General features: G+C 40.3%; 1 long non-coding RNA gene across 1 annotated transcript in view; it reads right to left on the reverse strand.

The window, feature by feature from the left end:
- LOC145351502 (uncharacterized) overlaps positions 1-13,940 on the reverse strand; it is a 29,482-nt gene continuing 15,542 nt past the window's right edge. Inside the window, exons 2-3 of the long non-coding RNA XR_013888411.1 lie at positions 2,416-2,535; positions 1-414 (exon numbers count right to left, since the gene is read on the reverse strand). This is a non-coding gene — a long non-coding RNA (uncharacterized LOC145351502). The remainder of the gene's footprint in view (positions 415-2,415; positions 2,536-13,940) is intronic.

The raw sequence follows: 13,940 nt of genomic DNA on the forward strand, positions 1-13,940 counted from the left end.
GCTTTCTAGCCAAAGCATACGGTACATAGAGAAAGAAAGGAGAGCGTTCAGAATATATTGTTACAGTTGTAGCTAGTGTGTGGCGTAAGATCAACTTTATGCAAGGTAGGTCCATTCAATAGTCTGATGGCAGCAGGGAAGAAGCTGTTCTTTTAGTCAGTTGGTACATGTCTTCAGACATTTGTATCCTTTTCCCGATGGAAGAAGGTGGAAGAGAATACATCTGGATGCTTTTATACTGGCTGCTTTTCTGAGGCAGCAGGAAGTGTAGATATAGAGTCAATGAGTGGGAAGCTAGTTTAAATGATGGCCTGAGCTTCCTTCACGACCCTTTGTAATTTCTTGCGACCTTGGACAGAACAGGAGCCATACCAAGCTGTGAAAAAACCTGAAACACTACTTTCCGTGGTGCATCTGTAAAAGTTAAAAAGGTAAAAGTAAAAGATGTTATGCCAAAACCATAATGCTGGGACACAAAAAACTTTGTATAGATTAAATGTATTTCAATTTTTAAAAATTAAAACCTGTTCGTCTTCACTAATTTTTTATGCTTGTGTTTCTGAACAGGGCTCTGTGTTTATCTATCTGATGTATAAGCATATTATTTTCTTTCTATATTCAAGCAAAAGGTTTTCTGAATTTGTTCTGATTTCTTTTTGAACAGTTTTTTTGGCAACCTTTCAGATTTAAACTGGGAATGTCTTGATCTTTACAACACTATGCACATGCACCGCATCCCATGCCAACCTATTCATCCTCTGTATGTTCAGGCTTGGTCTGCCTAATTTAGTTCAGGATTTACTGGAAAACAGATGCTATTTACACTTATTCTGAAATACTTGACTGCAGGCGAGTTACTTGCTGAAATTGTAATTAAGTACACTTAATTACAAGACATTTAGATTTGAAAGATTATCATTAATCTAAAATATCAACTGTTTTGTGCCAGAGATGTTGCCTGACCTGTTGAGTAGTTCCAACATTTTCTGTTTTTATTTACTATTTCATTGTCACTTATAGCTGCGCAGTCAAAATAACAGGAAACCTATCAATTGAAAAAATGCATATGTAAAGAACGTATTTGCAATCCAGTGCACTAATTTGTTAATGTCAATATGATTTCCTTTGAATTAATTGATAAATTAATGTGTGAAATGGTAGTGAGATTTCTATTAAGCACTCATTTTGAGTCCTGATTGCAAAGTGTAATAACTAATTAGGTCACAAAATCACAAGATAATTATGGATAGCCAATACTATCTGTTTCATTCTAGTTCATCCATCTAGAAGCAGCTTATTACAGCATAATTTTTAAAAATGCATCTCGCATGTTTTATTTATATCTGTCCTAGAGTCAACTTTATCCTTTCAAAATTAATTTTTTGTAATAACTCTTGTTTACCAGTTAAAGGAAAAAAAACTCATTTATTTTTAGCATTTGTAAATGCTATACAGAGGCTGACAGCATCATGGATGCAGTGAACTTCCCAACAATGTTCTGGAACAGAAATTTGAGCTCACCATGTGATTTCCGCCCTCCCCCTTCCCACTCTCTGATTAGTTCACCAGGTCAAGTGATCTTACTTTGCAGATTGATCCTTAAAGGGGCAATCACCACATCTCTTCCCCTCTAAGTCCTTTTACAGAAATGTCAATATTCAATTTACAGAGTCTGAGATAATTAAACATTTAGTGCATGCATTTAGTCAATTATAAATTAAATATTTCAGGGTGTTTCCAAACCCTTGTGGAATAGCGTGATGATTCCTCTTCTGGGGTGCTACCTCAGGATTGCTGTCAGCTAAAACTACAATGACAGGTACCTCTTCAGGCACAGGCAATTCAGTTCTACGTTTCCGTGGAGACATCTGTTGTGCCTGCCACAGGATGACAAGGTACTTCAGTGATTAGATACTTGACAACATTTCCCACTGCCAATATAATTCTTGATGTCTGTACCAGCTACTGGAGCAACTCTCACTCTCTCAAATTGTCTTTGTGTTTCTGGATGATCTTTCCTTCAGCATCCACTTAATAAGATAGGGGTCCAGTTTTGGATTCAATGATTCTAGGAATACAATTTGACCCACTTCCAAAATCCCTCACAGCCACAGTTTCATGCACTAAAAATGATCTGGTTGACTTATAGGCCGAAATTTTACCTTCCCGCCCACCATGGGAAACAGAGCGGATGATGGAAAGGTCCTTTGATCTCAGGTACGGTTTTGGGATGAGGGCTATCACATCCCGCCCACAGGCTTCTGACTGCTTCAGCTGCCCTCTACATTCTCCAGCAAATTTGAAAACACAAGACTTAGTCTCGTTCTGAGATGATGGTTTGTTAACAACAAAGTGTTATACTCGTAATGGACATTGGCCTCAATGCTCCAGCTCAAAAATGCATGTTTCACTCACCTTGTAAGTTGGTGCATGGGATCAGGTAATACAAGCTGTACAGCCAAGAAGTTGTGTAGTTTTTAAGGCATGCCAACATAGCGGTCCAAGCACAGCAGACCATGAACAGAACTGGGTCCTCTGGATAAAAGAATGAAGTTAAAGCTGGTTTCAAGCTGTAAGTCATAACATTTGTTAACTTATCGAATAACTGTGCTGAAGTGAGGGAATTCTGTGTTAGCAAAGTATTTGTGTGAGAGTGGAAGAAAAAGGAAGGTGTCCTGAAGAAGATGCTCAAGACTAAATGCCCCATGTGACTGGGGATCAGCCAACTGTCTGAACTTGAGAAGCATGCATTGAAATGTGTCCTCAAATTGTGAGAATGCTTACATCCACACTAGAAATGCATTGCGTATATACACACTAAAGTGGGTCGAATCAAAACTTGAGCCAGCAAAGATTTCTGAGCAACAACTAGTTGTGTAGCTGGTTTATGGAATGAAAATGTCTCATGTTGTGGAAAAAGACCAAGATCACTTCGACTATCAAAAGGCCTTGATGTCAAAATTACCAGTTTCCACGTTTTTCTTCATCAGACAGTGGCATGTTGTCATGTTGACAATGTGGATGACACACATGAACGGAGATAAGTCCAATAACCAAAACATGGAGTGGAAAGTTTTGAAAACAATTCTAGTATAAACCACAGGACTTGAGAATACAAGATTCATGATGATACATATCTGCGTAGGCAAATGAACAAACTTAAAGCCTATCCTAATTTTCAAATATAAAACCATGCTGAAAAGTAAGTTCCCTGCAGGACTTCTTTGTACATGTTGATATCAATGGTTGGTTGAAATGAAATTGGGGACCGATCGATATCCTGATGGACTATGCAAAGAATATATAATATTGAATATGTTCAGACCTTAGTTAACCTGTGGCTGCAAAAAAAAATTAACAGTCTCATTACAGATATTACTGAGGGTCCAACGTCTTCAATTCAACCTTTGATTGTGTTTTTCAACAAACCACTCAAGAATCATGTTCTTTCAGAATGGGAATAGATGGATGGTGGACAAAGGGAAACCTTCACAAAGAGTGTATATATGTATGCTTCTCCAGTTGATGATGTGTATGGATTCAATGTCAAATGAGTGACAAATCTGTGGAACTCTTTATCACAGGAGGCTGTGAAGGCCAGGTCATTGAGTGTCTTTAAGACAGAGATAGATAGGTTCTTGATTAATAAGGGGATCGGGGTTATGGGGAAAAGGCGGAAGAATGGGGATAAGAAAAAAATCAGCCATGATTGAATGGTAGAGCAGACTCAATGGGCCGAGTGGCCTGATTCTGCTCCTATGTCTTATGGTCTTATCACAGGATGCTATTAATACATGATTGTTCAAGAAATGTCAAATATCCCATTCAATAGATTGGAGATTTGTTGTGGAGAGATGATTCTGGAACTAAAAATGATGAAATCCTAGGTGCAATCCTTGTGATGATGTGATAGCCAAAGTGACTCAGGATGAATTCAATGAATGTTTTGGGTTGAATGTTGAAGGCAATGAATTTGATGGTTTTTAAAATATTTTGGATTATGGTTAAACATATCCTTGTAGAATTAAATCATTTCATAACGTGTCATGAATTTATTTGAATTACTGATGTTATGTTTTCTTTCATATTTTCCTTACAAGTACACCAGCCATTCACATTTTATACTCAGCCTTTCAGTCGATTGCCATTTTTTGAAGGGTTGTTTGAGACCTTGAAAGTTGACCTACAGCCTTCTGTGTGGTATATTGAAAAAATGGCTTTTGAAGCATACCGGTTAGTTTTTTTATGCCTAAAAAAATGCTTTAACTTTAAAAGTTTCCTCAGAGACTTGCAAATGGACATAAATAACAAAAGTTCAAAATGGGGAGAGTGTCAGTTTGGTGGGCGGGGCAACTCTGATGTGTTTTTTTTTAAACTAGTGCAAAAGATCACAAATTCTTTGGATGTAATTTGCACTTGAAATTGATTGTTTGCATTGGCTTGAGTGAATTGTGCTGAAAGGAAGTCAGTAAAATATAAAGGTACCTATAAGCCTATAGATCTCCTTTGTACTGTTTCTAGATCCTTGACTACCTCCCTTGGGACCAAAATTGAATGTAGTATTAATGTTGTCGGAGTAGAGCATCGTACATCTAATTGAGGCTCTGAATAGTATTCTACTGTCATAGTTTGTAGTTTGATATTTTATTGGCTTTGAAAACTTCTGTTCTGCATTGTTTTGACACACTTACAGTCTAAAAAGAATTGCAGGTTTCTCTGCTTCAACAAAAAACAAAGAACAAAGAAGGCCCTCCAAGCCTGCATCAATCATGCTGCCCGATTAAACTAAAACCCTTTACTCTTCTGGGGGCCATATTCCTCTGTCCCCATCCTATTCATGTATCTGTCAAGATGCCCCTTAAAAGTCACTACTGTACCCGCATCCACTACCTCCCCCGGCAACGAGTTTCAGGCACCCACTACTCTCTGTGTAGAACATTTGCCTCATACACCTTTAAACCTTGCTCCTCCCACCTTAAACCTATGCCCCTAGTAATTGACCTTTCCACCTGGGAAAAAGCTCCTAACTATCCACTCTATCCATGCCTCTCATAATCTTGTAGACTTCTATCAGGTTTCCACTCAACCTCCATTACTCCAGTGAGAACAAACCAAGTTTCTCCAACCTCTCCTCATAGCTAATGCCCTCCATACCAGGCAACATCCTGGTAAATCTTTTCTGCACCCTCTCCAAAGCCTCCACATCCTTCTAGTAGTGTGATGACCAGAATTGAACACTATATTCCAAATGTGGCCTAACTAAGGTTCTATAAAGTTGCAGTATGACTTGCCAATTTTTCAACTCAATGCCCCAGCCGATGAAGGCAAGCATGCCATATGCCTTTTTGACTATTTTTTGTCCACCTGCATTGCCACTTTGTGACCTGTGTAGCTGTACACCCCAAGTCTCTTTGCCTATCAGTACTCTTAAGGGCTCTGTCATTTACAGTATATTTCCTATCTGTATTCGACCTCCCAAAATGCATTACCTCATATTTGTCCGGATTAAACTCTATCTGCCCAAATCTCCAACTGATTTGTATCCTGCTGTCTCTGATGTCCTCATTGCTATCTGCAAATCCACCGATTTGTGTCGTGTGCAAACTTATTAATCAAACCAGTTACATTTTCCTCCAAATTAATTATAAATAGTCTGTGACACTTCATTCTTAATTATTTCAACATCATTCATGGAGTGCATGGTTGCAATTTTTTTTCCACCTCTTCAGGACTGCACATTGCACTTATCTGTAATTAATGTAATCTACTGTATATTCGATTTGTTCACATTACTTTCAAGCTTTTGGGGAAGATAGTGGGGATGTCATTGGACTAGTAATCAAAAGGCCCAGGGTGGCATGGTGGCACAGTGGTTAGCACTGCTGCCTCATAGCACCAGGGGCCTCAGTCCAATTCCCGGCTTGGGTCGTGGCCTGTGTAGAATCTGCACATTCTCCCCATCACTGTGTGTGTTTTTTTCCCGGGTGCTCTGGTTTTTTTCACAGTCCGAAAGATGTACTAGTTAGGTGCATTGGTTGTGTTAAATTCTCCCTCAGTGTTCTTGAACAGGTGTTGAAGTGTGGTGACTAGGGGATTTTCACAGTAACTTCATTGCAGTGTTAATGAAAGCCTACTGTGACACTAATAAATAAACTTTAAAATTTTATGATCTGGGGATATGGGTTCAAATTCTACTGTGGCAGCTGGTGGAATTTGAATTCAATTAATATATCTGCAAGTGTAAAGCTAGTGTCAATGATTGTGATTATAAAAACATTGTCGATTGTCATAAAAAAACCCATCTGGTTCACTAAAGTCCTTAGGGAAACATATATTCCATCCTTAACTAGTCTGGCCTATATGTGACTCCAGATCTACATATATATGGGAAGACATCAGTGAGGGCCATTTTGCAGGCTCCCCACTGGGCTCTCAGGCCTTGTGACCTTCCCAGCCCAAGATTTTGAGATCAGCAGCTTCACCACAAATTCAATATTTAAATTGCTATTTTCATGCTATTAGCAGGCTTGGGACTAAAGTCTCCAGGCCTGCTAGCGTCTCCCCCTCCCTCCAGGAGTGGTTCCCTCCAGTGGGATTTACTCTTTTAATGGGGATCAAGTGGCTGTCAAGTTCCTCACCTGACGAAAGGGCAAACCCCGAAAGCTAGTGGATTTACTATCAAATACACTTGTTGGACTTTAACCTGGTGTTGTGAGACTTCTTACTGTGTTTTTTTACCGGAAAGTGGAACTGAGCAGCGACAGATCAGCCATGATCTTATTGAATGGCAGGGCAGGCTCGAAGGGCTGGATGGCCTACTCCTGCTCCTATTTCTTATGTTCTTATGTTTACCCCAGTCCAACGCTGGCACCTCCATATCAATGCTATGCTGCCAGCCTCTACAGTGGGGAAGACCCAGCTATAGATTTTAAGAACATAAGAACATAAGAAATAGGAGCAGGAGTAGGCCATCTAGCCCTTCGAGCCTGCCCCGCCATTCAATAAGATCATGACTGATCTGAAGTGGCTCAGTTCCACTTTCCTGCTTTCTCCCCATAACCCTTAATCCCCTTTTCAGAGGGAATCTTGCAAGGGCACTTTGTGTTGCACAGGGTATGGGAGATTCAATCTGAAAATCCCGCAAAAACAATTCAGCAGGAGTTACTCCCGTTTTCACATGAATGGGTGCTTAGAATTTGTTTTGGGATAATCCTGGCCATTATCTTTTCAAAAATCCTGAATTTCTACCACTGATTGCATTATGAGCAAGTCTGACCACTTTGAATTTGATGAGCTGTAATATATTGTGTGTAGCTCTAGGCTTAGAGTTCCCTTGGAGTTAATAAAGAATAATAGCAGCAGTTTTAAACTTTATTCAGAATGAAATGGCTTTTGCTTTGGTAACCAATGGATTAATTGGGTGCAAGACTTTTTGAACTAATGTCTCAAGGTCAATCCTTGCCTGAAGACTGGGACCTTCATCTCATTAGAAAATGTTTGCCTGAAGAGCCCACGGGTTGGATGGGTTGGTATATTTTTGTCACAAAATTTTGAATTGATAAAGTTCAAATCTTAATTTTAATCAGTTGAATTATAAAGCTACTTTGCAGAGAAACATTTAAAACCAACTGTGTCTCTGGAGCTAGGAATGCCACCATGTGAGAGGATCTTGTTCTCTAATTCAAGAATCCCTACAGTACAGAAGGAGGCCATTTGGCCCATTGAGACTACACTGACCATGAACCCACCTAGGCCTTATTTGCATAATCCCACATATTTACCCTGCTAATCCCCCTGACACAAGGGTTAATTTAGCATGGCCAATCAACCTAACCCACACATCTTTTGGACTGATTCTGAAGGTATCTGTTATCTAACTCCAGGTGTGCTGTGCTGAGCTCTCAGCCTGGCTGTGCAGGCTGGCAATGGAAAATTAATACTACTGGTAAGCAGGGTTGTCCTCCCCCGGTGATCAGAAGGCTTGCAGCCAGAATGGTGAAAATCTGCAGTAATAGTACATGCTTAGTCTTGTTAGCTTTGTTGAACATATTCTGTATCAAAGGAAAATCTTTGAATTATACTTAATTGTACTATGTTATGGCATATGAGTTTAGTTTACTTATGAGTCACAAGTAGGCTTACATTCACTCTGCAATGAAGTTACTGTGAAAATACCGTAGATGCTACACTCTAGTGCCTGTTTGGGTACACGGAGGAGGAATTTAGCATGGCCAATCCACCTAAACAGCGTGTCTTTGGACTGTGGGGGGAAACCGGAGAACCTGAAGAAATCCATGCAGATACTGGGAGAACATGCAGACTCCACAGAGACAGTGATTCAAGTTGGGAATCGAATCCGGGTCTCTGGTGCTGTGAGGTAGCAGTGATAACCACTGTGCAACCGGGCATTCTTAAAGATCCAGCCAGCTTGACATTAGGCTAGTAAACTACAGTGGCAGAAAGTATAGCATTATTTTAGCTAAAAATTACTGCAGATTCTGGAATCTAAATCCAAAAGAGAGAACGCTGGAAAACCTCAGCAGGTCTGGAAGCATCTGTAGGGAGTGATAAGAGTTGATGTTGCGGGTCCAGACGACCCTTTGTCAAAGCCCAGCAATGACAAAGGGTCACCTGGACTCGAAATGTCAGCTTTTCTCTCTCTACAGATGCTGCCGGATCTGCTGAGATTTTCCGGCATTTTCTCTTTTGGTAGCATGATTTTGGCAATGCTCAAGCATGTTTTATTCTTTCAGTCAGTATGGTACTGTTTAGCTTCCCCTTTAGTGCTTTTCCCCTTTAATGTATCTGTCAGTAACATTGAAATGACACCTGCTAGGATGAAACTCGGAACAAAATGTATTATTGATATTTCACTACAACTGGGGCTCTATTTATCACAGGAACTGAAGAAAGAATTGTTACTTATATTTCAGATTTGGATTGCACAGAACTGAATCCAAAGTCTAGTAGAACAATAGAAATAATTCCAGCTGAAAAGAAGGCACAAGCAGCATAATTAAAAAGGCTTTGCTGTAACCATTGGAAAACATAAGATCGTTTCTTCTGCTGCCCCAACCCTCCCTCCACCTCCATCCCATGTGTTTGAGGTGGATGAGTAGCCCATGGCTTACTGGTCACAAGCTTCTCTCAATCTGACAAAGAGCTAATTCTGCCTCCAGCCATCCAATTCAAGAGGCATAACGGTTGAACTTGTAATTGTTATTCACCCTTGTTCAGTTCACAGTGAACTGTAACTTCCTATGGAAAAATCAAGCCATTTACATGTTTTAAAGTTTATTTATTAGTGCCATCAATAAGCACAGGCTTATGTTAACACTTCAATGAGGTTACTGTGAAAATCCCCTAGTTGCCACACTCCGGCACCAGTCGGGTATGCTGAGGCAGAATTTAGCATTGTCAATGCACCTAAACAGTACGTCTTTCGGACGGTGGAAGGAAACCAGAGCACCCGGAGGAAAACCATGCAGATACGAGGAGAGCGTGCAGACTCTGCATAGACAGTGACCCAAGCTGGGAAACGATCCTGGGTCCCTGGCACTGTGAGGCAGCAGTACTAACTGTTGTGCCACCATGTCATGGAACTAATGAGAATGCACATTACTAGAGTAGGCCATTTTAGCACAGAAAGTAATTAGTGTTTGGATATCCACCATTTTTAGGTGGACATTGAATGCTAGCTGGTGGTATTTTACCCTTTACTAGGGCAGGATCTTCAGTCGACTTTGGGGATGGGGTCAGAGGCAAATCAGGCCACATATTTATGTGATCAGCTGTTGTGTAATTTCAGCATCACAATCCCAACGCGGAGCTATCCTTAAAGAAGCTGGGCTGTGGTCGGAAAGGCTGCCGACCCACAAGCAGAGCATAGCCAACAAAGGACAATTAGGCCTCTTTTCCATTCTGATTGTGGCTTCCAGCCAGCATGTGGGTCTGGAACATTGGACTGAAACATGGCAGGGGTCAAGGTGGCCTCGTAGTGGGATTGGGGAGAGCCGTAATTAATTCTGCAAGAGACTGACACTCAACTGCACCCATCAATTCTTCTGGGTGACGATGTGGCTGATGGCCATCCCATGGAGGTGTTAGTGACCCCCCGATTCTCCCAATCAGGTAGCTGTGGCCATTTTAAAAGGGTGCCTCCAGGTTGAGACGTCTTCTTCCTCCATCTTGAATCAGCCTTGATGGGTCTGCCAATATTTCTATGCTGGAAGGCTTCCCCTTGGTCCTCTAGCTTAAACCCCACCCCAACCTCCTCAACTGGACAGGAAACCTGCTCCCTGCTATTAACTAACTAACACATTAAACATTGATGTGGGTTCACCAAGAACTCTCAATACTGACTCAGGACCTGGAAATCCCGCCCCATTTGTGGGAAATACAGAGAATTCAACTTGGTCCAGATCATTCAAGTATCTGTTGGCTTTTTAGGAGAGGATCTAGCAAATCAACCCAAATGTTGTCTCTCTAGTCTCTTGGCAAATGACCCAACTCAGATTCTGTATGATGACCAATGAATGGGTTATGCTGATGTATAATACACGTATGGCATGGCTTTTCTTTGTTTGGCATTCCAAGATGCAAAGCCCACAAAATTACAATTACCAAAAGTGATCACACCAGATTCAATGCTGTTTACAGTACATGTAGGATCCGGGAGCAGATGTAGGAGAAGAGGAAACCTGGCCAGGTAAAACTATTCAATGGTGCATGTAACAGATGGATAGCCCAATAGTTCACATCACATTTGCTACTCACAAATCTTGAAACCTTCCTGTTATGCATGATAGTGCTTGAGGTATACATTTATGCAGCAATTTATAATTGAAAACGTGCAATACTTTTATCTGCCAATGACTTTACACATCAAATCTTTGACATGGTTATTTAATGACAGCAAAGATAGACTACAGATTGGGCACCTATCATCATCATCATCATCAGTGCCCATATGTTCTTTGGACATGTAGCAGTGTAGCGATATCGTGTAGTCATGTCTTGCTATTCAGGGAAGTAATGTGCTGGCTTTGCAGACAACATTTTAATCACTCATTTGATACGCACAGGGGCAACACATCAGCCAATATGACTGTGATATTTAAGAATGAATCACAGTCACTACAGTTGAAAGCAGTGATGACCTTTTCAATCACTGGCAGTGCTGCCCTATAATGTAAACTGACCAGTTCTTGTTAGAAATGACAAATGCCACTTCGCTGCAACTGTTGAGTAAGCTGTGACAATTACTGGTACGTATGTCAAGATATGCAGATACAAGGAAGATTTTCCAAATTCTGCTCAGATCCAGTTGGTTGTTAAAGTGCATTAAAAAAGGGAATATTTGGTGGATTAGAATACAAACAAAGCTGTGTGATTTTCCTCCATCAGTTTTAAGGAAAAGAAACAGGAGTTGGATATTTTAAACAGATTCAGATATTTACTGTGAACTGCTGACTCAGTGATCCCTGCACTGGGAGAAAGATAAACCTTCCCCAGCTGTGCCAGCTGCTAATTTTTTTCCTTGTTGTGTCACCTCAAATATAAAATTCTGTGCCTGAAGCTCCTTCAGCACAAATTTTAAGTTTTGCCTCTTATGTATCCCCTACTTCTTCACTCTGTCATTGTTAACCAACCAAGACATTAAGCTCTGAACTTTTTTCCTGATACTTCTCCATCTCAGCACCTCCCTTGTCGATTAAGGTCTGCTTTAAGACCTACCTTTGGCCCATGCTTAAATGATCCATGAAAGCTCTCTTTGTATTATGTCTGATTACGCTTCGATGAAGCACTGTGAGACATTTCTTCACCTGAATAATGTTTGGGCTGTATGGTAACACAATGGTTAGCACTGCTGCCTCACAGCACCAGGGACCCGAGTTTGTATTCCCAGACTGGGTCACTGTCTGTATAGAGTCTACACATTCTTCCTGTGTGTGCATATGTGTCCTCTGGTGTTGTCCCACAGTCCAAAAGATGTGCTGGTTAGATGCATTGGCTGTACTAAATTCTCCCTCAGTGTACTTGAACAGGCGTCGGAATGTGGCGGATAGGTGATTTTCACAATAACTTCATTGCAGCGTTAATGTAAGCCTACTTTGATTTGATTTGACATATTATTGACACATTCAGTGAAAAGTACTGTACTTGGGGAGAAAGAAAGGAGACGGTGCAGAATATAGTGTTACAGTCATAACTAGGGTGTAGAGAAAGATTAACTTAATATGAGGTAGGTCTGTTTAAAAGTCTGATGGCAGTAGAGAAGAAGCTATTCTTGAGTCGGTTGGTATGTGACCTCTGACATTTGTATCTTTTTCTTGATGGAAAATGATGGAAAAGTGTATGTCTTGAATGCATAGGGTTCTTAATTATGCTGGCTACTTTTCTGAGACAGCTAGAAGTGTAGACAGAGTCAATGGATGGGAGGTTTGTTTGTGTGACGGACTGGACTTTCCTCACGACTCTTGATAGTTTCTTGAGTGTTGGACAGAACAGGTGCCATACCAAGCTGAATACAACCAGAAAGAATGCTTTCTATGGTGCGTCTGTAAAAGTTGCTGAGAGTCATAGCGGACATGCCAAGTTTCCCTGGCCTCCTGAGGAAGTAGAGGCATTGGTGAGCTATAGTAATAAACTTTGTGTAAATGCAAGTTGCCTAACTCTGTTCAAACAAAAAAAGTGCTTGGGCCTCTAAATCCAGCAGGGGGCATTGGTATCCCTTGGATAATCTTTCAGGTGCTGCACTCTATCACAGCATCTGGCAGTAATAAATGAGCAGAATTCAAAACAAGATGGCAAGTGTTTCATATGCATCAGTAAGGTACAATTCAGATGTAATGGTGATCACATTAAAATGCACTTCTATCAAATACTGTATCCCGTTCTTATGGCCAGGAATTAAAATATTCAAGTATTAGAAAGAGTGTGATGAAGAATTGCAGGGCTGAAGTTGAGTGATGGGGATTTGAGTTATGAGGAAAGATTGTAAATGTCATCTTTTCAGGATGAGAAGGCCACATTTTTACAGAGTTATCTGTCGCAGCAGATTTACAGAAGAAGGTAAACCAAGATTCAAGTTGAACCGAGGAAGCAAGACTCAGGATCAAATGAGTGAAGAGTAACATTGGATATATCAGGGTGTCCTGAATATAGAATGAACTCTGGACAGGGATGGTTAAAAAGGTAAAAAAGCTTGAAATAATTTTAATTTAACACAAATTAGTTGAACTAGTGAGAGGTGGAGGAGAACTGTTGAATGTTTCTGAATAAATGTATTAAAATAAATGCACCTTCAGCCCCAAGAGTATCCTGATATATAGAAAGAATAACCTTCAAATTGCAAGATGACTAAAGATAGTCATTGTGGAGAAAATAAGCTATCTAACTGGACTACAGTTGCACTTAAAACCAATTATTTTCATTCTCAAACTCCATTCTTCAAAATAGATTTTTCTTCTTTCCGATTTTCTTTGCCGATTTCTTTATCCTCTATTAGATGTTGACTGTTTGCTGAAATATGTTATCTACTTTCTCGTGAAGCATTTCTGCCTTCTTTTTATATTTTTTCTGTCATTTTAATTCCCATTGTTTTTGTAGCATATGCTCACATTCCATTGATGTGGAGATGCTGGCGTTGGACTGGGGTAAACACAATAAGAAGTCTCACAACACCAGGACTTTAACTTGGTATTGTGAGAATTCTTATTACATTCCATTGAGCCATTCCTATAACTTATTTTTCATTATTTCTCTAGATCTGCACGTTCGCTGCCTTGCTCTTCATCTGCCACTTTATTTCGCTATTCTCTTAGTCCTATTGTTGTTATGACTACATTCTGTTTTCCTATGTGCAGTTTGCATGTTGTCTCCGTGTCTGCGTAGGTTTCCTCCCATAGTCCAAAGATGCGCATATTAAGTGGATTGGC

Source organism: Carcharhinus amblyrhynchos, chromosome 13 (genome assembly GCF_965287045.1).
Source record: "Carcharhinus amblyrhynchos chromosome 13, sCarAmb.v2.hapA, whole genome shotgun sequence".
Classification (NCBI taxonomy): domain Eukaryota; kingdom Metazoa; phylum Chordata; class Chondrichthyes; order Carcharhiniformes; family Carcharhinidae; genus Carcharhinus; species Carcharhinus amblyrhynchos.